This window comes from Scyliorhinus torazame, chromosome 14 (assembly GCF_047496885.1).
Source record: "Scyliorhinus torazame isolate Kashiwa2021f chromosome 14, sScyTor2.1, whole genome shotgun sequence".
In the NCBI taxonomy this organism is placed as follows: Eukaryota; Metazoa; Chordata; class Chondrichthyes; order Carcharhiniformes; family Scyliorhinidae; genus Scyliorhinus; species Scyliorhinus torazame.
Window position 1 is genome coordinate 40,409,789 of NC_092720.1, and position 27,064 is coordinate 40,436,852.

The window sequence follows — 27,064 nt, forward strand, 5'->3', positions numbered from 1 at the left end:
ACACTCACCCCCTCTCACACACACTCACCCCCTCTCACACACACTCACCCCCTCTCACACACACTCACCCCCTCTCACACACACTCACCCCCTCTCACACGCACTCACCCCCTCTCTCACTCACACTCACCCCCTTTCACACACACACTCATCTGTGCCGATCTGAGGTCTGGAACTGCCCCATTACTGCTCTCTTACATGTGCCACTCCAAGGCCGCTCACTGCTTTTCGCCGCCTAGTTTTGCCGCCAGCACCATTCTCAGGATCAATCCTTGCTGTTGGCCATGGGCCTTTCTGCCCTGCATCAGTGAGATGCAATAAATCAAATGGGCCAATCAGAGAAACGTCTCTTGGATCACTGGATGCTGATAGGCTGCTCTGGTTGGCCTATTTCATTGCTGTAATTAATTTCTAAAGTAGAACATAGAACATAGACCATACAGTGCAGAAGGAGGCCATTCGGCCCATTGAATCTGCACCGACCCACTTAAATCCTCACTTCCATCCTATCCCCATAACACAATAACCCCTCCTAACCTTTTTGGAGACTAAGGGCAATTTATCATGGCCAATCCACCTAACCTGCACATCTTTGGACCGTGGGAGGAAACCGGAGCACCCGGAGGAAACCCACGCAGACATGGGGAGAACGGACATACTCCGCAGAGACACTGACCCAGCGGGGAATCGAACCTGGGACCCTGGTGCTGTGAAGTGCTAGTCACATGTGCTAGTCACATGTGCTACTGCGCTGCCCTTGGTCGGTTGCTGCTTTCAAACTGGTGTTTGCCGGTCACGTGAAAGGACTCAGCTTCCCAGGACTCTGGGAGACCCTTCACTGACCTCCCGTGGTAGCTAGGTCTTCCAATGGGGCATGGAGAATCTCTTCGAAGGCCAACCCTGCAAAATCATCGTCGCTGACATCTTGGTTTGGGGTGAAACTACGTAAGAACATGATGCAGTTCTTCATCCCGTTCCAGATGGGCATAACAGCACGTTCAGGGTGCCTGATCAAACCGAACACAAGGTTTCAGAGCTATGTCACCAACTCGTCTGCGACTGGTCTTCAAATCTCATCTTTGCACAACAAAAAATAGGGGATAGGGGGGAGGAGACATGATGGGCTAAAGACCAACTGCAACAGCTCAATTTGTGTCTTACCGTATGCAAATAGTTATGTATTGTTAACCTGGTCAATCTGAATGTTATTAAGGGTTCAGACACAGTTACTGCTCACGCACACTGTTACATCTCAATACCACCCATTATCCCAACTTAACGGGGAAGATGTGGACCGAATGGTCACATGATGACGTGATGGTCACATGACAGGAGGGTGGGAGTTCTCCTCGGAGCACGGGCAGAGCACTAGCATGGAGTAGCTGCTCAGCTAGTGAATAAAGTATTGTTTGTTACAAGTCCTCGTTATCAGTGTTTGGGAACCCAGCACTTTGACAGATTTATACTCCACAATTGAGCAATTGAACCTACATTGCAGTCAATGTGAAGGAGGTGCTTAACTTTTCAAAGGTCTTCATGAATCATCCTAGCCTCCAGAACTGTATTAAAACATTAAGCATTCAAATGTCAAGGCTGCACCACCGAATTAATCTGAGTTGATTTAAAGAGAATTTGAAAAGCAGAAGGAATTAGGGAGTGCAATGCTGATCCTCCCTCGCACAATGCTTAGCAGAGAGTCCAAATGTAATAAATAACCTCAGTTACAGAACTGTAGGTGGGTTTGTCAGATGTAAGTAACAGTTTTGTTAATTCGAACCTGCAGCACAAACAGAAACAAATAAATAATACAAAAAGAGTCCTACATTCGGTTGCAGACCTGTCATACATTTTCCCTCTGAGCTCTTATTGCCGCTGCTGTTACTCCTGGCAGGCTTTGGGAGTATTTATCTTAAAGAGCTTTGGGTGAATCATCTTGTCTGTTCAGTGTTGCCCTACATTTAGTACCATAAACTGATTTGCTACATTTAAACTTATGGATGGTGTGGTGATATGCATCACTGTATATACACAAGAAGTTAATGTAAATACACTACAACTAAGTAACCACTAGAGGGAGCACCAGAGATGTCATGACATGCAGACATACAGCCAATGGGTCTTTACAACAGGACACAACCAATGGGTAATCAGGACATCCAGAGGTGGCATTACCACAAGGGGGCACTTCGCAACCCATATAAAAGGATAGGGCACACATGCTCTGCCTCTTTCCACAGACAGACATCTAGAGAGTACATCAGGGTTGATCAACAGCATCACACCCAGCACGTGGCTTAGAGCAGGCTGGTAAAGATAGACTGAGTTACTACAGCTAGATTAGCAGAGAGTCGAACTCATGTAAGAACTGTGTTAATAGTTCAATAAACAAATTGAACTCATTACAAAGTCTGGACCTTCCTTTGTCAAAGCATACATCAAGGAAGCAGCTTATGCGACACGAAGCAGCATCACACAACAGATGGCATTAGCATGCAAAGCCTAAAGTGCTACTTATCAACCCAAACTATTAACTTACAGAAGTCAGCCAACGGTTCTTTTGCCTTAAATAACAGCACTATAAGTAAATTCTGTAAATCACTTGGATTTTCAATCCTTTATAGTCTTTTTAAATAGCGGCATGACCATTTCTTGCAAGTGAGGTGCTCATTTTGGCAGCAGCTGCCTTACATCAGTGGAGTAAAGGGTTGGGGAGGCTGACGGAGGACACACTGGCCCTCAATATTCTCTGCTGCTGCATTGCACCAGATGCCTCGCCTATGCAGAGCAGGAAGTCCACAGAAATTCAGGGCCACTGTCCTTGCAGAAGAACTTACTGTTGACCACAATTATTTGGCATAGATGAAACAATGGAGTTTGGATTAATTCTGCCTTGGCAGAGCGAGGCACAGTGCTGCAAAACGAGGAACAGTTTGGGTGTGAGTGGCGAGCCTTTGACCCAAGCCTCAGAACACTTCTGCCATTTTAAGGCCCTTCACTGCCTTTTTTCAGTGCTGTACCGGCGACCTTTCTGTAACACCAGGGTCTCCTTCTTAATGGCAGGCATCCCGCTCGGAGTCTGCCATAACTTCAGAGATTAGTCTGAATCTACCAAAATGTTCATGCAGACACAAAGGGGCGGGCAATGCCCCACACTGCTGGAACTCTGTCGCAAAAAAGCAAAATTCTCGTGCCGAGTCGTTTCATGACCAAACTTGGAGGAATTCAAATAAAAGCAAATTCCACAGTGTTGAAAAACGATCAGAAGAATGTCTGTATTTCAGTGTCGGGCTACACATTGAAGAAGGTGTCAGTACTCCACCCTTGTCTCTCCTTCATAGCTCAGGGGCCAATTCCATCTGAATCAAACCCTGAAGCTAGCGAAGCACTTCCTGTAACCCTTTCGATCTTCGCTGATCTACCTGATTTTTGACTATTTGTACATCCACCTGTCAAACATAGCCAAACCTGAACCCAGAGTGCCTTTCTTCCTTCTAATCAATTGTTTCACTATCCCTGTTTCCTGAGACATAACTTGCATTTTAATGTGATTTTCCTGCACTTAGTACCAGCAGAAACAAAATCACATTCAGTTATAGTGGTCAAGTGCCTTATAACAGGTTGTTAAATTGATTTAATTTGAATGGATACATTTTACACTGCACTGGACCAACTACACTTACAGGCAGCGATAAACTTACACAGGGATGGAGCTCTGGGTACAAATAATGTCTCCAAAGTCCTTGCCAAGCTGCATTCCAACCCATAGATTGAATGTAGGAGGTGGAGACTCCCATGATGCAGGTAGGTAATAAAATTTAAAATCTGAAACGCAACACTAACCTGCCTTAAGTGTACACAGTTCTGCTCATAGTGGAGGTGACTTCAGGCCAATCACCTGCTTTAAAGAAGCAGGTTCGCTATTTAAACGTGGTGATGAGGTTGTGAGGCTCAAATTTTAAGAGACTATTTGATTTAACCTTTGAACAGGGGAATGCTGACAGCAGGTCAAGAGGGGAAAGGAGAGAGATCTATCAGGTGCTTTTCGCGAATTGGTTGTGGAACAGAAGGAGGAGGAGGTGGAGAAAGAGGTGGAGGAGTGAGAGGGCGATGAGAAGAAGGAGGGTGAGAGGAGGAGCGGGGAGGAGCAGGCAGTGGAGGAGGGGGTGAGAAATACGAAGAGTGGAGGAGGGGTTGAGGAGGTGATGGAGAAGAGGGTGGAGGAGGGGGTGAGGAGGGGGTGGAGAAGAGGGTGGAGGAGGGGGTGGAGGAGGGGGGTGAGGAGGTGATGGAGAAGAGGGTGGAGGAGGGGGTGAGGAGGTGATGGAGGAGGGTGGTGGAGGGGGTGAGAAATACGAAGAGTGGAGGAGGGGTTGAGGAGGTGATGGAGAAGAGGGTGGAGGAGGGGGTGAGGAGGGGGTGGAGAAGAGGGTGGAGGAGGGGGTGGAGGAGGGGGGTGAGGAGGTGATGGAGAAGAGGGTGGAGGAGGGGGTGAGGAGGTGATGGAGGAGGGTGGTGGAGGGGGTGAGGAGGTGATGGAGAAGAGGGTGGAGGAGGGGGTGAGGAGGTGATGGAGAAGAGGGTGGAGGAGGGTGTGTGGAGGTGTTGGAGGAGGGGGTGAGGAGGTGGTGGAGAAGAGGGTGGAGGAGGGGGTGAGGAGGTGATGGAGAAGAGGGTGGAGGAGGGGGTGAGGAGGTGATGGAGAAGAGGGTGGAGGAGGGGGTGAGGAGGTGATGGAGACGAGGGTGGAGGAGGGGGAGGGGAGGTGATGGAGAAGAGGGTGGAGGAGGGGGTGAGGAGGTGATGGAGAAGAGGGTGGAGGAGGGGGTGAGGAGGTGTTGCAGAAGAGGGTGGAGGAGGGGGTGAGGAGGTGATGGAGATGAGGGTGGAGGAGGGGGTGGAGGAGGGGGGTGAGGAGGTGATGGAGAAGAGGGCGGAGGAGGGGGTGAGGAGGTGATGGAGAAGAGGGTGGAGGAGGGTGTGTGGAGGTGATGGAGAAGAGGGTGGAGGAGGGGGTGAGGAGGTGATGGAGAAGAGGGTGGAGGAGGGGGTGAGGAGGTGATGGAGAAGAGGGTGGAGGAGGGGGTGAGGAGCTGATGGAGAAGAGGGTGGAGGAGGGAGTGAGGAGGTGATGGAGAAGAGGGTGGAGGAGGGGGTGAGGAGGGGGTGGAGAAGAGGGTGGAGGAGGGGGTGGAGGAGGGGGGTGAGGAGGTGATGGAGAAGAGGGTGGAGGAGGGGGTGAGGAGCTGATGGAGAAGAGGGTGGAGGAGGGAGTGAGGAGGTGATGGAGAAGAGGGTGGAGGAGGGGGTGAGGAGGAGATGGAGAAGAGGGTGGAGGAGGGGGTGGAGGAGGGGGTGAGGAGGTGATGGAGAAGAGGGTGGAGGAGGGTATTAGGAGGTGATGGAGGAGGGTGGAGGAGGGGGTGAGGAGGTGATGGGGAAGAGGGTGGAGGAGAGGGAGGGGAGGTGATGGAGAAGAGGGTGGAGGAGGGGGTGAGGAGGTGATGGAGAAGAGGGTGGAGGAGGGGGTGAGGAGGTGATGGAGAAGAGGGTGGAGGAGGGGGTGAGGAGTTGATGGAGAAGAGGGTGGAGGAGGGGGTGAGGAGGTGACAGAGAAGAGGGTGGAGGAGGGGGTGAGGAGGTGATGGAGAAGAGGGTGGAGGAGGGGGTGAGGAGGTGATGGAGAAGAGGGTGGAGGAGGGGGTGGAGGAGGGGGGTGAGGAGGTGATGGAGAAGAGGGCTGAGGAGGGGCTGAGGAGGTGATGGAGAAGAGGGTGGAGGAGGGGGTGAGGAGGTGATGGACAAGAGGGTGGAGGAGTGGGTGAGGAGGTGATGGAGAAGAGGGTGGAGGAGGGGGTGGAGGAGGGGGTGAGGAGGTGATGGAGAAGAGGGCGGAGGAGGGGGTGAGGAGGTGATGGAGAAGAGGGTGGAGGAGGGGGTGTGGAGGTGATGGAGAAGAGGGTGGAGGAGGGGGTGAGGAGGTGGTGGAGAAGAGGGTGCAGGAGGGGGTGTGGAGGTGATGGAGAAGAGGGTGGAGGAGGGGGTGAAGAGGTGATGGAGAAGAGGATGGAGGAGGGGGTGAGGAGCTGATGGAGAAGAGGGTGGAGGAGGGGGTGAGGAGGTGATGGAGAAGAGGGTGGAGGAGGGGGTGAGCAGGTGATGGAGAAGAGGGTGGAGGAGGGGGTGAGGAGGTGATGGAGAAGAGGGTGGAGGAGGGGGTGAGGAGGTGATGGAGAAGAGGGTGGAGGAGGGGGTGAAGAGGTGATGGAGAAGAGGGCGGAGGAGGGGGTGAGGAGGTGATGGAGAAGAGGGTGGAGGAGGGTGTGTGGAGGTGATGGAGAAGAGGGTGGAGGAGGGGGTGAGGAGGTGATGGAGAAGTGGGTGGAGGAGGGGGAGGGGAGGTGATGGAGAAGAGGGTGGAGGAGGGTGTGAGGAGGTGATGGAGGAGGGTGGAGGAGGGGGTGAGGAGGTGATGGAGAAGTGGGTGGAGGAGGGGGAGGGGAGGTGATGGAGAAGAGGGTGGAGGAGGGGGTGAGGAGGTGATGGAGAAGGACCCCGGAGCCCGCCCACGCCGCCTTGTCCCGCCGTTCAAAAGGTGGTTTAATCCACGCCGGCGGGACAGGCAATTTATCGGCGGGACTTCGGCCCATCCGGGCCGGAGAATCGAGCGGGGGGGGCCCGCCAACTGGCGCGGCCCGATTCCCGCCCCCGCCGAATATCCGGCACCGGAGACTTTGGCAACCGGCAGGGGCGGGATTCACGGCAGCCCCCGGCGATTCTCCTACCCGGCGGGGGGTCGGAGAATGACCCCCACTGTGTATGATACCATATTTCTTAGTGGATCAGTTAGATTTTTGGTCACCTCGGGCAGGATTCTCCGAAATGGAGGCAGAGCGTTCACGCCATCGTGAACGCCGTCGAGGTTCACAACAGCGTGAAACGGCCCTTATCCCGACCGATTCAGGGCCCGATAATGGGCTAGGAGCAGGGCCGCGTCATTTACACGCGCCAGGCCTTGTCGCCGCGTAAAGGCGGCGCCGCATACATGACGCGGCCGGCGCGGCATAACTGGCGTCGCCCGCGCATATGCGGGTTGGCCGGCGCCAACCCGCGCATGCGTGGTTGCCGTCCTCTCCGAGTCCGAAGATGTCAGACAGATCTTGCGGGGCTGCGGAAGAAAGGAGGTCCTCCTTCAGAGAGGACGGCCCGACGATCGGTGGGCACCGATCGCGGGCCACACCCCATTTGAGGCCCCCCCCCCCCCGGTGCAGGATTCCCCCCCCCCCCCGGCAGGCCGCCCCACCAGCATTCCCGCGCTGTTCCCACCGGCAGCGACCAGGTGTGGACAGCGCCGGGGGGAACCCTGCCGTTTTGGGCTGGCCACTCGGCCCATCCGGGCCTGAGAATAGCAGAGGTGCCGGAGAATCACCATTTTGGGTGTCTCCGGCGATTCTCCGGCCTGCGCCTCGCGGAACTCGGACGGGGCCGTTTTCGCCGCTTGGGAGAATCCGCGGGAGGGCGTCGGACCGGCGTCGCGGGAAAATTTGGCGGTCCAGGCGATTCCCCCAACCGGAGCGGGAGCGGAGAATCACGCCCCTCATCTTTCAATTTGGCACTTTATAACCTTCCGATCACAACATTGAGTTCAACAACTTCAGATCATAACCACCCTTCCCACTGTCCACAACAGCAGTCGCTAGTAATAGTTCTCCTGTTGCCACTGGCATCTTCTCTGGACCCATCCTTTGGTTCTTTCTTATCCCTTTACCACTGCCATTTGCATTTCACCATCATCCCTTTTGGAACATAGGAATTAGGAGCAGAAGTAGGCAATTGAGCACTTCGAGCCTGCTCCACCATTCATAAGACCATAAGACCGTAAGGCCGTCAGACATAGGAGCAGAATCAGGCCACTCAGCCCATTGAGTCTGCTCCACCATTCGATCACGGCTGATATGTTTCTCATCCCCATTCTCATACCTTCTCAGGGCTGATCTCTTCCTGGTCTGAAATCTCAAATCCACCTGCCGACCTGTTCCTTATATCCCCGAAACACAGTTTTAGAAATCAGAAATATATCTATCTGCTTCTCAAACCATTTAATGACTTAGACTCCACTGCACTATGGGGCTGTGAGTTCCACACATTCACCACCCTCTGCGAGAAGTAGTGCCTCCTCATCTCAGTTTTAAATCTACTGCCTCTCAACCTATATCCGTGACCTCTCGTTCTAGACTGCCCGACGGAGGGAGCATTTGGTCATTTGTCATTTAGGCACTCCTACGCTCTTCTCTTTCATAGATCTTTGCTTTTGTTTTTCCTCCTATCTCTTTCCCCTCCTCTGCATTTGTTTAAACTTTTTCCAAGCTCACAGAGCTGAAAGGCCTGCTTGTCACCCCAGGAACGTTGCCTGGCCCACTGAGTATTTTCAGCATTTTTTGTTTTTTTTCTCTTTGGAGCATTGAATGCTTTGGAAAATGTATTCATTTAAATATCGGACACTGAGTTGTCTCCTTAGAAAAAGAGAAAATAGGATCAGGGATAGGCTATTCGGCCCTTCAAGCTTGCTCTGCTATTCAATATGATCGTGGCTGATTGTCCAGCTCCATGCCATACTCCCACCATACTACCTGACACCTTTCGAGTCGAGGAATCTAGCTATTTCTTTTTCATATATATTCTATAACCTGGATTCCACAACCTACTGTGGGAGAGAATTCCACAGGCTCACCACACGCTGGGTGAAGAAGTGGTTAACACTGCTGCCTCGTAGCACTAGGGACCTGGGTTCAATTCCAACCTTGGATGACTCTGTGGAGTTTGCACTTTCTCCCAGCGTCTGCGTGGGTTTCCTTTATGTGCTCCGGTCTCCCGCCACAATCCAAAGCTGTGCGGGTTAGGTGGATTGGCAGTGATAAATTGTCCCTTTGTGTCCAAAGGTCAGGTGCGGTTATGGGAATAGAGCAGGGGAGTGGGCCTAGGTTAGGGTGCTCTTTCGGAGGGTCGGTGCAGACTTGATGGGCCGAATTGCCTCCTTCTGCACCGTAGTGATTCTATGATTCTTAATCTTCATCCTAAATGGCCTACCCCGTATCCTGAGACTGTGATCACTTATGCTAGACCCCCACCCCCACCACCACCCCCCGCCACTTGCAATCAAATCCTCTTGCAATGAATGCCAACACACCATTTGCCTTCCTTCTCACTTGCTATTCCTGCATTTTTGCTTTCAGTGACTGGTGTACCCAACACCCAGGTTCCTTTTTAATGTCAACATTTCCCAATCTATGGCCAATTAAGCAAATGCAGTTGAATGTCAAAATATGCATAAAGTCTACTTATGTTGTTGAATTATTACAGCCTCTGAATTAATATCATAAAAGTAGCCTTTGAGTTTACAGAAGCTGCTAAGACTGGCAGTAAATCTTTCTTTTGTATTTCCAGCTCCTTCATATCTCTGCAATCTCACAAGTTGATATCAATGTACTATTACTGCTGCAGAGATATGGTGAAGCCAGTCCCGTTGACATAAATACAGAATGTGATGGAGCACAAGAGGAAGTGGGGAAAGGATGACCATGACGAATTTCAGAGCCAACAGGCAGCAATAAACTATTTATTCGTCTATTGTGTCATTTAGCAACTGATTAACTGCAATATATGAAACATTTCAACAAATCAGGAACATAAGGGAACAGGGAATGAAAGAAAATCTATTGCAGCCTTTCAGCTCTTTTCTTACTAATTCAGAACTCTGGAACAATGCCATGGCTTCAATTTTAATCCCAATCACTTTCTCAAACTAAAATTGCTTTTATATTATTCATTCAAAATGTGAAGCTAATGTTTTCCTCCTAGCTTTAAGTTTCTCGCTGGACCATCTGCATTGCACGCGACAATGAGGGGAAGGTAGTAATGGTGACAGGGAAGGGGAGGTAGTGGTGGTCATGGGAGAGGTATGTTGGGTAATGGGTGCCAGGGGCTATGAGGAAGTGGAAGTGGAGCTTGTGTTTGCTTTGAGCCGGAGGAGAAGGAAGGTAATCGTTGTCAGGCAAATCCATGAAACTATGCAGGGATTAAAAAGACACAATAAACCAGGCAGTAATAAGGAGAATCTACTGCTAACCCCTCAAGATTTGCAAAGTTAAGTCCAAGATACTCACAAAGTTTGATTTGTTTAATGTTTTCGCACAGTTCAATGTTCGGTATCTCATGATAACACATAGGCGGGATTCTGTTTACGCACAGTTCAATGTTCACTAAGACAACGGTATCTCACGATAACACATAGACGGGATTCTCTGGTCTTGTCCATGGCAGCATTCGTTGTGAGCGAGAATGGAAAGTTTGGCATTCCAAACAAAACTCCATCCACTCTCAGCGGCACTGGGAAACTGATTGTGAACAAGGATGGAAGATTTCGACCAGAGGGTTATACTCCTACAAAATGCTACCTTCATGTGTGTGAAATCCTCTCCAAAGTTCTCTCTAGCCATTGTATGGTAAAGGCTGTCAAATCCAACTTTCCAAAGACTGAGGGCGGGATTCTCTGACCCCCCGCCGGGTCGGAGAATCCCCAGGGGATGGCATGAAATCCGCGGCGGGAAATCGGCGAAAATTCCCGCCGATGGGAATCGAACCGCGCGCCTCGCAGAATCGCGAGAATCGGCACGATGCAATGGGCCCCGGGGCTGCTTCAAATCTCCGGCCCGTATGAGCCAAAGGCCCGCCGACGTGACCACAGATCACGCCGGGTAAATGAAACATGCTTTTTAACGGCGAAGGTGGAGGCAGGGGTCGGTGTGGAGCGGCCATCCGGAGAGGAGACTGCACAGCCTTGGCTGGGGGGGGGGGGTTGCTGGTGCCGGTGGAGGATGCTACCCAGGGCCGGGGTTGCGTGCCGGTGATCGTGGTCGGTGCCGGGGATGGAAGTGCCGGGGATGAGGAGGGGAGTGCTGCGGATGAGAGTGCTGGGGATGGGGAGGGGAGTGGCGGGGAGGGGAGTGCAGGGAATGGAGGTGGCAGGGATGGGGGTGCCGGGGATGGGAGTGCCGGGGATAAGAGTGCCGGGGATGGGGGTGCCGGGGATGGGGAGGGGAGTGCCGGGATGAGAGTGCCGGGGATGGGGAGGGGAGTGCCAGGGATGAGAGTGCCCGGGATGGGGAGGGGAGTGCCGGGGATGAGAGTGCCAGGGATGGGGAGGGGGGTGCCGGGGATGGGGATGGGGGAGCCGGGGTTGGGCAACGGAGTGCCGGCGATGGGGGTGCCGGGGATCGGGGTGCCGGGGATGGGGAGGGGAGTGCCGGGGATGGGAGTGCCGGGGTTGGGGAAGGGAGTGCCGGGGATGGGGGTGCCGGGGATCGGGAGGGGAGTGCCGGTGATGGGGGGTGCCATGGATGGGGGTGCCGGGGATGGGGAGGGGAGTGCCGGGGATGGGGGTGCCGGGGATGGGGAAGGGAGTGCCAGTGATGGGGGTGCCAGGGATGGGGGTGCCGGGGAGGGGAGTGCCGGGGATGGGAGTGCCGGGGTTGGGGAAGGGAGTCCCTGTGTACCGGCGCCGCTCGTCGTACCAGGACCTCATGGACCGGGCGTGCAGCAGGAGTCTCAGGATGAGCTGGGAAACCGTCGGCCATATCTGCCACCTGATGGCGCACCTGGCACCGCATGGGACTGTGGGTGGTCACCCTCTCCTGGTGGCCGTCAAGATGACCGTGGGCTCGAACGTCGACCCCACGGGGTCGTTCCAGTCGCCGAGTGGGGACCTGTCCGGTATCTCCCAGACGCCGGGGCACCGGTGCATCCGTGCAGTGACCGACGACCTGTACGTCATCGCGGACCGGTACATCCAGTCCCCTGCGGACCGGGCCCACCAGGAAGCCCGGGCAGAGGGATTCGCAGCCGTGGCCAGGATGCCCATGGCAAAGGAGGGATCGATGGGATGCCCATCGTCATGCGGCCATCAGCGGATAACAGGGATGTGTTCGTGAACAGGAACGGGACCTACTCCATGAACATTCAGGTGGTCTGTGACCACCGGCTGAAGATCCTGCACGTCTGCGCCCAGTACCCAGGCAGTGTGCATGACTCATTCATATTGGCACAATCGTTCATCCCCACCATGCTCGAGGGATGACCCCCCGGCTGAGGGGCTGGTTGCTGGGTGACAAGGGTTACCCATTGCGGTCGTGGCTGATGACGCCTCTACGGAGGCCACAGACTGACGCGGAGAACCATTACAACGATGCCCATGCAGCGACCAGGGGTGTGGTCGAGAAGTGCTGTGGGCTGCTAAAGATGCACTTCAGGTGGCTGGACCGCTCTGGAGGGGCCCTCCAGTACCATTCAGAGAGGGTCGGCCGCATCGTTGTGGTCTGCTGCGTCCTCCACAATATAGCCCAGCAGAGGGGCGAGTGCTGGAGGCAGAGGAGGGGGATGAGCAACACGATGAAGGGCAGGCCTCCCTGATGAGGAGGATGGGGGCAATGTACGGGACAGATGGGCTGGACAGGGATGGGAGGCTGCCAACCATCACCGGCTGAGCCAGCGGGCACGGGACGGGCTGGTAGCCGCACCGTGCGCAGACTAAGGGGTGTGGGAATCGCCGTGTATGGGCACGGACAGCACAGTATGGCACCAGCCTACCACCCAGCATCCTCGCCCCACCCAGCACCCTCGCCCCACCCAGCACCGCATCACCCGCATGCACACCACCACCCCATTTCACATCCACCTGCAGCACACTGGGCAGGGCTCACATGGTCGCCAGTGAAAGCGGGTCTATTGCAGGCCATGGAGGATGATGACAACCCGCTCTGCGATGAGCTCTGGGCTCCACATCGTTAGACAATGTCTGACTCATGGCCACAGTACCACCCTCCACCCGGACCATCCCTGCATGCGGCCTGGACACTGCAGCGCACGGTCCCGTCGTCTGCCCGGGGGCGGGCTGGCGTGGTAGGCCCGGGGAGGGTGGGGGTGGGGCACACTCACCTGAACTCAATGTCCTATCACCCCTCACACACACACCCCAACCCCGCACGCATCGGACAGAGCACAAAGGCAGCTTCAGTAGGTGTGAAAGTGATTTTAATGACAAGCAGTACATACATGTGCCCTAGCCCCCATGACTAATCTGTGCTTTGCACCAGTGCCAACGTACTCAGTGTCTAATATTTTGGCCTTACGGGCCCTTTGACTACGTCTGGGTAGTTCCCCAGACGGTACAGCAGAACTGGAGGTGGACTCCTGTGAGTCTTGCCCTCTGACTCGGGATCCCTTTGGCGGCCGTTTCCTGGGGCGGCCCGGCCTAGTTGGGCCAGGCTGCGGCTCGGGCGACTTGGATGACGAGCTGCCAGCCTGTTCTGCCCATTGCCCACCTGATGCACCAGGGACGGAAGAGGGGGGGAATCTGAGGTGTTGCGGTGTTCCGGGACCTGCCCTACAGGGGGACCCGGAAGGGGCCCCAGCACCTCCTTCTCCCTCGGGGTGCCCGATGGCCCCCGGGCCTCTACATGGGTTGGGGATGTGAACGGATCCAGCGATGACCTCAGCGATGGCCTGCTGGGACTGCGCCATGGCCTGTTGAGTGCCGCTGCGATCTGCAGCTAGATCTGGCTCATGGCTGCCTGTGAGAGGGCTGCCTGCACGGAAAGCCTCAGGCCTTGCATACTGCGAGGCATGTCTGACACTATCGCACACATTGCCTCCACCTCGGACACCACCCGTGGGTTTCGGCCTGGGTGGCACGCAAGACCAGCACCACTCCCTGCTCCTGCACGCGGGTGGACTCCACCAATTGCGTCTGCAGGTGCTGCAAGCCAGCCGTCACCCACATTGATCGTCCCTATGTCCGTGAAAGGATCGGGTCTGTGGGTACGTGTGGTAATTCCAGGAATCCGTACCCATCTGGGCGGCAGCTGGTTGCCCGGGACGGGCTGCCCTCCGACCGTCCAGCCCCTCGGTTGCTCCTACCTCCACCTGCTGTACCGGGTCGACTGTGTGGTGCAGAAGCCTCATCGCTAAAGTGCCCAACTAAGCTGAGTGGCTCTGCGATGGTGTAGGGTGTAGGAGGTAGCAGCAGCTAACGTTGAGGTCCTCATCGGACCCGAATTCCGAGGTCCCCTGTGCTGTTGTTTCCTGTTCGTCCGTCCCCTGTCGTTGGGTATCCTCGGTGGCTGTGTCCTGGGTGGGTGTGTCCTGGGTGTGGGTGCCCTGAGTGGGTGAGTCCTGGGTGGGTGTGTCCTGGGTGGGTGTGTCCTGGGTGGCTGTGTCCTGGGTGTGGGTGTCCTGGGTGTGGGTGTCCTGGGCGGGTGTGTCCTGGGTGGGTGTGTCCTGGGTGGGTGTGTCCTGGGTGTGTGTGTCCTGGGTAGGTGTGTCCTGGGTTGGTGTGTCCTGGGTGGGTGTGTCCTGGGTAGGTGTGTCCTGGGTGTGGGTGTCCTGGGCGGGTGTGTCCTGGGTGGGTGTGTCCTGGGTGGGTGTGTCCTGGGTGTGTGTGTCCTGGGTAGGTGTGTCCTGGGTGGGTGTGGGTGTCCTGGGTCGGTGTGTCCTGGGTGTGGGTGTCCTTGGTGGGTGTGTCCTGGGTGGGTGTGTCCTGGGTGGGTGTGTCCTGGTGGGTGTGTCCTGAGTGGGTGTGGGTGTCCTGGGTGGGTGTATCCTGGGTGTGGGTGTCCTGGGTGTGGGTGTCCTGGGTGGGTGTGTCCTGGGTTTGGGTGTCCTGGGTGTGGGTGTCCTGCGTGTGGGTGTGTCCTGGGTGGGTGTGTCCTGGGTGGGTGTGTCCTGTGTGTGGGTGTCCTGGGTTTAGGTGTCCTGGGTTTGGGTGTCCTGGGTGGGGATGCCCTGGGTGGGTGTGTCCTGGGTGGGTGTGTCCTGGGTGGGTGTGTCCTGTGTGTGGGTGTCCTGGGTTTAGGTGTCCTGGGTTTGGGTGTCCTGGGTGTGGGTGTCCTGGGTGGGTGTGCCCTGGGTGGGTGTGTCCTGGGTGGGTGTGTCCTGGGTGGGTGTGTCCCGGGTGGGTGTGTCCTGGGTGCGTGTGTCCTGGGTGGGTGTGTCCCAGGTGGGTGTGTCCTGGGTGTGGGTGTCCTGGGTCTGGGTGTCCTGGGTGGGTGTGTCCCAGGTGGGTGTGTCCTGGGTGTGGGTGTCCTGGGTGTGGGTGTCCTGGGTGCGTGTGTCCTGGGTGGGTGTGTCCTGGGTGGGTGTGTCCTGGGTGGGTGTGTCCTGGGTGGGTGTGTCCTGAGTGGGTGTGGGTGTCCTGGGTGGGTGTATCCTGGGTGTGGGTGTCCTGGGTGTGGGTGTCCTGGGTGGGTGTGTCCTGGGTTTGGGTGTCCTGGGTGTGGGTGTCCTGCGTGTGGGTGTGACCTGGGTGGGTGTGTCCTGGGTGGGTGTGTCCTGTGTGTGGGTGTCCTGGGTTTAGGTGTCCTGGGTTTGGGTGTCCTGGGTGTGGGTGCCCTGGGTGGGTGTGTCCTGGGTGGGTGTGTCCTGGGTGGGTGTGTCCTGTGTGTTGGTGTCCTGGGTTTAGGTGTCCTGGGTTTGGGTGTCCTGGGTGTGGGTGTCCTGGGTGGGTGTGCCCTGGGTGGGTGTGTCCTGGGTGGGTGTGTCCTGGGTGGGTGTGTCCCGGGTGGGTGTGTCCTGGGTGCGTGTGTCCTGGGTGGGTGTGTCCCAGGTGGGTGTGTCCTGGGTGTGGGTGTCCTGGGTCTGGGTGTCCTGGGTGGGTGTGTCCCAGGTGGGTGTGTCCTGGGTGTGGGTGTCCTGGGTGTGGGTGTCCTGGGTGCGTGTGTCCTGGGTGGGTGTGTCCTGGGTGTGTGTGTCCTGGGTGTGGGTGTCCTGGGTGGGTGTGTCCTGGGCGGGTGTGTCCTGGGTGGGGGTGTCCTGGGTGGGTGTGTCCTGGGTGGGTGTGTTCTGGGTGTGGGTGTCCTGGGTGTGGGTGTCCTGGGTGGGTGTGTCCTGGGTGGGTGTATCCTGGGTGTGGGTGTCCTGGGTGGGTGTGTCCCGGGTGGGTGTGTCCTGGGTGCGTGTGTCCTGGGTGGGTGTGTCCTGGGTGTGGGTGTCCTGGGTGGGTGTGTCCTGGGTGGGTGTGTCCCAGGTGGGTGTGTCCTGGGTGGGTGTGTCCTGGGTGGGTGTGTCCTGGGTGTGGGTGTCCTGGGTGGGTGTGTCCTGGGTGGGTGTGCCCTGGGTGCGTGTGTCCTGGGTGGGTGTGTCCTGGGTGTGGGTGTCCTGGGTGGGTGTGTCCTGGGTGTGGGTGTCCTGGGTGGGTGTGTCCCAGGTGGGTGTGACCTGGGTGGGTGTGTCCTGGGTGGGTGTGTCCCGGGTGGGTGTGTCCTGGGTGTGGGTGTCCTGGGTGTGTGTGTCCTGGGTGGGTGTGTCCTGGGTGCCAGTGTCCTGGGTCGACTGGGACGGGGGCCTGTTGGTGTGGCTGCCCTCCCCGCTGCTGGATGTGGCCCTAGGGCGCCGCCGCACTGGCACCAGATGGGGGCGGCGGACACCTGACGGTCCGGGTCTATCACTGGCCAGTGGGCGCTCCGGTACTGATGGGGAAGGTGAAATTAAATGAAAATTGCTTATTGTCACAAGTCGGCTTTAAATGAAGTTACTGTGAAAAGCCCCTAGTCGCCACATTTGTGCGCCTGTTCGTGGGCAGCACGGTAGCCTTGTGGATAGCACAATTGCTTCACAGCTCCAGGGTCCCAGGTTCGATTCCGGCTTGGGTCACTGTCTGTGCGGAGTCTGCACATCCTCCCCGTGTCTGCGTGGGTTTCCTCCGGGTGCTCCTGTTTCCTCCCACAGTCCAAAGATGTGCAGGTTAGGTGGATTGGCCATGATAAATTGCCCTTAGTCTCCAAAATTGCCCTTAGTGTTGAGTGGGGTTACTGGGTTATGGGGATAGAGTGCCGGTGTTGACCTTAGGTAGGGTGCTCTTTCCAAGAGCCGGTGCAGACTCGATGGGCCGAATGGCCTCCTTCTGCACTGTAATTTCTATGTAAATCTATGTTCGGGAAGGCTGGTACGGGGATTGAACCATGCTGCTGGCCTGCCTTGGACTGCTTTAAAAGCCAGCGATTTAGCCCAGTGTGCTAAACCGGATGGGGGAATAGGAGGAGATGGGGAGATGAGGGGGACCGGGGGAGGGAGGAGATGGGGGCAAATGAGACGAGATGGGGGCAAATGAGGAGAGATGAGATGGGGGAAGGGGGGGAGGGAGTATATGGGGGCAAATGAGGAGATGGGGGATGTGGTTAAGGCAATGGGGGGTCTCACTTGGTGCTGCGCCCCGACCTCCGCTTCTGCAACCTCCCGGTCCTTGGGTCCGCCTGCAAAGTCCAAGGCCCTCTCCTCATGAACAGTGAGGGGGCGCAATTCAGGTAGACCCCCTCCGGTCCTCTCACGCTCCCGGTTGTTATGAGCGCGTTTCTCCTGGGTGGGGGGGGGCGGGTGACAGAGATAAAGGGCAACAGTGTTAGGCGGACATATACTTACAGAACAGTGATTGTGAGTATGTTGGCAGAGGTTCACAGCCCATACTGCCAATGCAGCCTGCATGGGTGGATGCAGCCATGTCGGTTCCAGCTAGGGCTGTGCTGCCCATCCTGTGTCTCCGGCGGTGGCGTCTTTTGTGCTGCGACGCGCGCAGCGCGCGTCCTTCGCGAATGGCGTCATGCCACTGCTAACCGCTTCCGGGTCGGAGGTTTCCGGAACTTCCGGTTGGCCCGACGCCGGAGTGGGTCGCGACGTTCTTGGCGCCGGCGTCGGGCCATCCTGCCGATTACAGGAGAATCCCGCCCTGAATTTCTCTAATTACCAGAGACTTCTGGAATGTGCCATGTATCAATCTTAATTGAATAAGATTAAAAATGGCCTACTTGGACAGATTGGCTAGGCACTTCATTGGCACAGTGTGGTACTGGACTAGGTATCTATTTTGCCACTTGCTTGCTGGTCTAATCCCATGCCCCAAATGATCCTTGACCCCACCCAACCTGGCTTTGGTCCTGTTATATCGCTGGATTTGTCGCAAAGAGAAAAGATATGGAGGTGCCACGCACATGGATTCTTAGGTTTTTATAGGTTTTATTTATAGGTTGATCATACAATCTAAGGTGGAGGACTGAAGCCCGTGCTAACACTCTCTACTGACATCACTCCAGATCATGTGACGTGCCACGAGCAGGACGTATTCTCCGATACATAACACCCCTCCCTCTTTACCTCTAGTTCAATGACAACTGTTTAACGTTTTCTTACAACAGATCCACTCGTGCATTATCTCTGTACATATATACAACTTAATAGGACATCTATTCCTTTTGGGTTGTATTCGACATTCTGGAACCTAGCTACTTGCAACCTTTGAAGTGACCTCTTTTCTTCCAGTGGGTGGCACTTCCTGGGAAGTTATTCCAGTGTCCATCTCTGTAGATATTGGACTGACCTCAGAAACAAAGGGCAGGATTCTCCATTTGAGAGATGAAGTGCCAATGCCAGGACTCAATGGTGGGTGTTCCACGGTCTTGGAGCCATCCAGGATATGCCAATAGGCCAGCACTCGCGCCACGTGGAATTAGTGCAATTCCAACTGATGCCGGCATTGGATTCGCTGGAGTCGGGATTGGCACTGGAGAACCTGAAGCTGCGGATAAGCACTCCACTCCCCACACACTACCATTCCAGCCAACAAGATGCCACCCCGGAGAGCGGCCCTGAGATTCGTGGATGCAGAGCTCGAGATACTGCTGGATGCCGTGGAGGAGAGGCGGGATGCCCTGTTCCCTGGGTTGGGAAGGAGGCTGCCACCCACTGACGTCAACTGGCCTTGGGCACTGAAGGACCGGACAGCAGTGCCGGAAAAAGCTGCTTGATCTCCTCACAGCAGCCCGGGCGAGTCACCACCTCTGTGCCCCTGGCACCATCCCCATCACACACACCCCCCACCCCACACCCCTCACCCACCACCCCCATGCAGCCCCCACCAGGGAGACGGGTTGGCAGTGCTGGGTCAGGATGGGCAACCCCCTAGGTCAGACACGGCATCACTGCTGTCCCACCCCACATCCCACACCACTCATTGACCTCCCCACTCCACCCACCCCCTCAGGGGGCGACTGCATCCCACCCTCCACCATATCCAACGTCCATGCCGCCTGCCATGGCCGGGTGCCCCGCACACACAGGACAGCAGCTGCAGACCCCCTGCACTGCCCGTGTCCGAGTGTCTCACCAGGAGAAGGTAGCCCACATTATCTGTCACACCAGAAGAAGGCAGCCCACAACTGCAGGGAGAGAAAAATTATGGAGCCCCCTCCCCCCCAGACCTGCAGCCCCTCACCGTCACAGAGAAGAGGGCATTGGACCTGGTCGGCAGGGCGGGAGAGTGGGCAGTTGCAAGAGTGGAGACTCCTAAACAACCCTCTTATGAACTGACCTGATTAATACTACACTCCTCTAAGCTTCACCCGATGCCGGTGACTATGAATTTACATTGTGTACCTTTTGTTGCCCTATTATGTATTTTCTTTTCTTTTCATGTACTAAATGATCTGTTTGAGCTGCACGCAGAAAAATACTTTTCACTGTACCTCGGTACACATGACAATAAACAAATCCAATCCAATCCAATCCCCTCTAATCTTGAATCATTATTCAGCTTAGCTGCAAATTTGTCCCATTTGCCTAATTAAAGTTAGTTTGTTTCCCTCTTTTGTGCTACTTTAGGACCCGTTGTTACCACACCGCCGGCTTTCCATGGTGTTACTGGCATTGGTGTGTACCGGAATATGTCCAACCAGAGTTGACAACCCGCTTTGTATAGGGCATTCTTACAGATATTGTTTAAAGAGAGAAAAAAGTCCGTTGTTATTTTGCCAACTGTGCATATTCACAGAGATTTGTTTGCTTTTGTGGTTGTACAAATTAGTGTAACTGGAAATAATTTGTGGAAAAAACATTTTTTTTAAAAAGGAAGAATCCATGTAATGTATTCTGTCGCGACAGTGGATTAGAGCCCCAAATTAATTCCAGGCCAATTGAACTTTTTAAGGAAGACATGTGTTTTTAAGGGAAGTACAACCAAACACACTGGTTGATGGCATGGAGTTACCATTTTGTGGAAAATTCCCATATCGATTATACTTGATGGACTAATCCCGAGAGAACATGGAATGTCGCACCTAAAAGGTGTCAATATCTACTTGAGACAGAAACGCTGAAGAGATGAAATGTAAAAGACTGAAATTTAATCTCCTCCAGTTGCTGAGACAATGGAGACTAGTTGTCATATCTCAGCAGGCATGCAAAACCTATCTTCTGTTGAGTTATATCATAGCATATGGAAATGATCTGGGTCGGAAGAAAATGGACACTGGGCGAAGGCCATGTTTGTTTTTTCCTTTTTAAGAAATACACAGAGAAATGAGTTAAAAAGCTAGCTGCGGATCTGTGTGGACTGGTGTGCTGGTGTGTAAATGTGCAAGTGACACAGAGATACGAAAAGACCATCCCTGCAAAGAGAGTCACCCCTGTAAACAGACAAGGAGGCAAAGGAGCTCTCTCTTTGTGCTTGAGGAAAGCTCAGCCGAAGCCACCATTGAAAGGAAGTCTCTTCAGCTACCCTGCAGAATCCCATGTCTCCAAACAAGCTGCTAGCTTGACTGTGTCAGCTCCACCAGACTCATCCAACTTAATGGCTGCAACGTTCCGCCACCTACTCTCACAGACAAGCCTAAGATTGATTTGTTTATTTTTTTCCCAGTTAACTGGACTCAACTCAATTTAATACATTTGGACTGGGAAATAGATATCCATGGGGGAGGGATCCCTTTTAAGTGAACCTTGTTGTGACCAACCAAGGGGTCAGGGAGAGTTGAATAAAGATGGGGAGCCAACTAATTCTTCCTCACCCAGGAGCATAACAAAATTGGTGTCCCGTTCGGGAGTTCAACAAGCTAGGGGACCTCGTCCAGGGACCGGTTGTAACTAATCATATGATGTGAGCATGTCCAGTGCATGATGATGCCACTAAACATGTGATCTAGCCTTGGTGTCCATCTCTCTTTAAAAGTTCCTCCCAACATACAACACATGATTACGTTGATACCAACATGGTGCTGAAAACTCTCACTTTAATGGGTACATAAAAGTCATACTGGAGCACATTATGCGGCATTAGCCATTACACCCGAGTTAATCCCACTCTGTATTCCTGCGTATTCTTTCTCACCTACAAGTGCAATTTTCTTCCTGCTGCGAAAATTATCATCAGTCTAAAGTATCCTTCCCCAAAGACATGGAGGTGCATAATTGCTCAGCGAGATTGGTTTTATTAGCAGAAGTGGAACTTGCACTTCTCTAACCTGTTTGCTTTTCACAATCAAGTGCAACGTTTAAACAAATGTGAACTGCTTGAGTTGACAGCAGGATCCGTGATTAGCAAAACAAAAATGAGGACTATTCCAATCAAAAAAGCTGTCTCTGCACATATGCCCCGATGTGGAAATGGGTGGAGTCCGTAACAGCGAGACCCTCAGGCTGTAGGCCTGTTTCTTCAACTGCAGGTGTCATTCATATCTGTCAGTCTATCATTCCCAGGCAGTTGTGTAAAACAAATGATAGGCTGCATTGCATAATGCCGTGTGTTTATACTGCAAAATACAGAATGGGGCTGAGAGCTTAGAGTCAATTCCCAAATTGATTATGTTGTGAAAAATTTAGATTTATTGTTAAGTGTACTGAGGTACAGTGAAAAGCATTGTTCCACGTGCAGTCCAGGCAGATCATTCCATACATGAAAAACTAGGACACACGATAAATACACAATGTAAATACATAGACATCGGGTGAAGCATATGGAGTATAGTGCTACAACAGTAGAGAAGGTGTGTAGAGGTCATTCAGGAGTCTGGTACCAGTGGGGAAGTAGCTGTTTTTGAATCTGTTAGTGCGTGTACAAATTAAAATTTAGTAAAGGGGCATCTTGACAATTTATTTCCACATTTTCCCACTGTGCAGATGTACATTCAAGTTAAAATGTGACTTGTCAAAACAAAGAGTATGTGGCTGCAAGGTGGTATTTGACTGTGATTTTTATCAGCATGCAATGTTTTTAGCAGGAGGCTGCTGCCTACTGCTGCAACACTGAAACTACACGTTACACAAACAAAACCTAACCATACAAACATATCTGACTGGAGACCAGACAGCCAGAATATTAACAGGGAGAAACCATTCTGCCCCTCAAACCTGTTGTACCATTCAATAGGAATGACTGCTCTGTCTCCTAACTCTACCTGTCTTGGTTCCATGGTTCTTAATACCCTTACCAAACATAAACCCTTCAATCGGAGGTTTGCAATTTTCTGTGTATTTGCCCTGTGCAAGGCAACGTGTACATTGCCCAGTGGCTAATGTTTATAATAATACTGTTGAAGAAACGTGAAAATTATTATTGCTGACTTAACTCCTTGGCCTAGTACAACACACATACACCAGTTCCTGACACTCGATTACTGACACTCACATGGTAAACACTACCAGTCATGGATTTCTGTTGCTCTGCTTTTTATTCAAGATTGTTGCTGATGTTAGTTTTCACTCTCCCAATTGAAGTAACTTTGTGCTACCCAGTATTTTTTTCAACTGTTTTATTTTTGCCTCTCTGTTCTCTGTCATTAGCCACCCAGATTTTCAGTGTCAGCCCCCATTTACTGGATTACCCATTTTATTATTTGCTCACTTCAGGGAATGTGTTCTCAGCTTGGCTTGAACGTCTGAATCAATAACTCTAAGTCAACCCTTCTTCATGCCTTTGCCACCTTTAAGCTCGACTGTTCCAACATTCTCCTGGCTGGCCTTCTGCCCTCTGTAAAGTTGAGGTCATCCGAAATTCTGCTATCCATCTTCTTACACCCACCAAGTGCCATTCACCCAACAACGCTCCCAATCAAGCAACAATTTAATTTTAAAGTTCTCATTCTTGTTTTCAAACCATTCCAATTTACCCCATCGGAAATCAATAATATCTTCCGGCACGACAATCCTTTAAGGTATCTGCACTCATCTTATTCTGGCCTCCCAAATATCCCCAATTTTAATCCCTGTACCAATGGTGGCTGTGTCTTTAGCTGCCTAGGCCTTCAGCCCTTGAATTCCTTCCCAAACTCCACGGTTCTCTCCCTCGCATTCCTCCTTCCTGGAATTCTTTAAAACCTCCCTATTTGACCAAGCTTTTGGTTGCTTATCCCAATACATTGTCCTGAGGTCTGTATCAATATTATTTTGAGTGCCCCTGTGCACTTTTAAACATATTTTAAAGGTGTTTTATAAATACAATTTCCTGTTATATCCTAGTACTTTTTTTCAGTGTTGCTGATGGTGGGTCTGAGGTCTGTGGCAAGATAAATGAAGCATTATAGTTTCACAGTGGTCCACACAACAGTGCTTGTCATTGAAAGCTATGTTTTGGCTCATTGAGCTGAATGATCAAACTCTACTGATCCAGTCAGTCCATTGAAGGAAAAGTGGTAGGACTAAAGGCTGACAAGTGCCCTAGATCTGATGACCTGCATCTTATATTATACAGAAGTGGCTGAAGAGATACTGAATGCATTCCCTAATTCTCAAAAGGTCACAGCGCACATGTGACACCAATATTCAAGAAAGGGGAGAGTCAGGAGGCAGGAAACAATAGGCTGGTTGGCCTAACTTCTGTCTGATAAGGCTGGAATCCATTATTGAGGAAGCAGGAGCTTCCTCAATTTTGAAAATCTTAACATAATCAAGCAGAGACAACATAGTTTCCTGAAAGGGAAATCATGTTTGACAAATGTATTTGATTTCTTTGTGGATGTAACAAGCGTATTAATATAATGACCAGGCTCTGGGTGTTTTCAATGGAAGAGAGCTGGAAGCCACTCTGTAGCAAACAAATGAACATTTATTGATTATTTACACAATTTACAGAGACAGACTTCAGCAGAATTCCATTCGAACCTTCTTCCCTCAGCTTCCAGTTGCATGTGACCTGATATCACTAGTGATGCACTCTAGCATTTAGCATAATAATATTAAACTTTTATACTACAACAAGATGGGCGGATAAAAGGGGGCAAGTTCATGTCATGGTATTTGGAATTCCAAAGAGCATTCAATGAAGTGTCACATAAAACCTTATTATGTAAGATAAGGGCTCAAGATGTTGGGAATAATATCTTAATAACGATTGAGGATTGGCTAACTCACAAGAAGCAGAAAGTCAAGATAAATGGATCATTTTCAGGGTGCCAAAATATATCGGATGGATTGCCAGTATTCATTATCTATATTAGTAACTTAGATGAAGGAGCCAAACATATTGTAGCCAGATTTGCTACAAAGATAGGTAGGAAAGGAAGTGTGAGGAGGACACAAAGGGCCTGCAAAGGATAGGCTAAATGAGTGGGCAAAAATGTGACAGATGGAGTATAATATGGGAAAATGTGAGGTCCACTTTCATGGGAAGAATAGAAGAGCAGAACATTCCTTTCATGGAGAGAAACTGCGGAAGTCTTAAGTACAAAATTATGTAATAATAATTTTTAAATAATCTTTATTAGTGTCACAAGTAGGCTCACATTAACTCTGCAATAAAGTTACTGTGAAAATCCCCTAGTCGCCACACTCCGCCGCCTGTTCGGGTACACTGAGGGAGAATCCAAAATGTCCATTCACCTAGCAAGCACGTCTTTTGGGACTTGTGGGAGGAATCCGGAGCACCCGGAAAAAACCCAAGCAGACACGGAGAGAACGTGCCAACTCCACACAGACAGTGACACAAGCCAGGAATCAAACCCGGATCCCTGGAGCTGTGAAGCAACAGTGCTAACCGCTGTGCTACTGTGGTTGTACATGAATCACAAAACGGTTGGCATGAAGGTACAGCAATTAATTGGGAAGGCAAATAGAACGTATTTATTGCAAGAGGGATGGAGTATAAAAGTGGAGATATCTCACGATACCTGTATAGGCTGTGAGATCACACCTAGAGTACTGTGTACAGTTTTAGCTTCCTCACTTGAGGAGAAATGTACATGCATTCGAAGCAGTTCAGAGAAGGTTCACTAGGATGATTTGTGGGATGAAGGGGGTATCTTACTAGGAAAGGCTGAACAGCTTGAGCCTATACAGCAAGTCCCCCCTTAAAGTTGTAGTTGCGTTCCTGAAAAATCGCAACTTTAAGTGGGATGACTTTAAGTGAATTATCCGTTCCCATTGGAATCAATGTTAAAACCACAGTTAGGTTCCTTTCGATGTTTCTCACCGAGAAAAAAAATGTAGAAGTTGAAATACTGAGGTACAGCACTGTGTATTCCTAGCCGGAATAACTCACAAAATAAAATGGGTGGGATTCTCCGACCCCCCGGTGGGTCGGAGAATCGCCGGGGGGGCGGCGTGAATCCCGCCCCCGCCGGCTGCCAAATTCTCCGACCCCCCAAAAATCCCACTGACGCGAATCGCGCCACCCGCCTCGGAGAATGGCGAGGACCGGCACGATGCTATTGGCCCCGGGGCCGCCCAAATTCTCCAGGCAGGATGGGCCGACATCCTGCCGACGGGTCCCGTCGATGTAAATTAAACCACCTATTTAACGGCGGCAACGGGTTGTGATGGTTGACGCCGGCCAGCGCGGGGGTAGGTCTCAGCGTGGGGCGGCCGCAGGAGAAGTGACGGCGCGGCCACAGTTGGTGAGGAGGGGGATGTGTGTGTGTGTGGAGTTGGTGGGGGGGGGGGGGGTGGAGTGGGTGTGTGTGTGTGGAGTGGGGGGGTGTGGAGTGGGGGGGGGGGGGTGGAGTGGCATCCGTCCAGCATCTCGCAGGCATCGATGCACCGGTGCATCCGTGCAGTGACAGATGCCTTATATGCCATTGCGGACCGCGCCAGCCAGGATGCCCAGGCAGAGGGCTTTGCTGCGGCGGCCAGGATGCCCAAGGTCCAGGAGGCGATCGATGGGATGCACGTCGCCGTGCGGCCACCTGCGGATTACAGGGCCGTGTTCACGAATAGGAAGGGGACCTATTCCATGAACGTTCAGGTGGTCTGCGACCACCGCATGATGATCCTGCACGCCTGCGCCCGGTACCCGGGCAGTGTACATGACTCATTCGTATTGGTGCAATCATTCATCCCCACCATGTTCAAGGGACACCCCCCCCCCCGCCCCCCGGCTGAGGAGCTGGTTGCTGGGCGACAGGGGTTACCCGTTGCGGTCGTGGCTAATGACGCCTATGCAGAGGCCACAGACTGACGCGGAGAACCGCTATAACGATGCCCACGCAGCGACCAAGGGTGTGATAGAGAGGTGCTTTGGGCTGCTGAAGATGCGCTTCAGGTGCCTGGACCGCTCTGGAGGGGCCCTCCAGTACCCGCCCGACAGGGTCGGCCACATCTTTGTGGTCTGCTGCGTCCTGCACAACATAGCCCAGCAGAGGGGCGATGTGCTGCAGGCAATGGAGGGGGAAGGGGAGGAGCAGCAAGACGAGGCGCAGTCCTCCCCAGATGAGGAGGATGGGGGCAATGGTCAGGGCAGATGGGCTGGAAATGGACGGGAGGCTGCCCACCGTTACCGGCTGGGCCAGCGGGCACGGGCAGGCTGACAGCCGCCCGCTTCACGGACTAGAGGGGCGTGGGAATGGCAAAGTATGGGCACAGACTGCACACTACAGCACCAGCCAATCACCCTCACCCCACTCACCAGCCTACCACCATCACCCCACCCACCCACCATTATCCACCCTCACCCCACCCACCCACCATTAACCACCCTTACCCCACCCGCATGCACATCACCTCTCCATTGCACATTCACCTGCGGCACAACGGGCCGGGCTCACACAGTCGCCAGTGGAAGCGTGTCTATTGCAGGCCATGGAAGATGATGACAACCCGCTCTGCGATGAGCTCTGGGCTCTACATCGTTGGACAATGTCTGACCCATGGCCACAGTACCACCATCCACCCAGACCATCCCTGCTTGCGGCCTGGACACTGCAGCGCACGGTCCCGTCGTCTGCCCGGGGGGGTGGCGAGGGCGACCCGGGGGGAGGGGGCACAC

At 53.3% G+C, this 27,064-nt stretch overlaps 1 long non-coding RNA gene across 1 annotated transcript in view; it reads right to left on the minus strand.

Moving 5' to 3' along the window:
* Nucleotides 1-27,064, minus strand: part of LOC140389285 (uncharacterized) — a 101,595-nt gene that overhangs the window by 43,761 nt on the left and 30,770 nt on the right. The window lies entirely within an intron of this gene.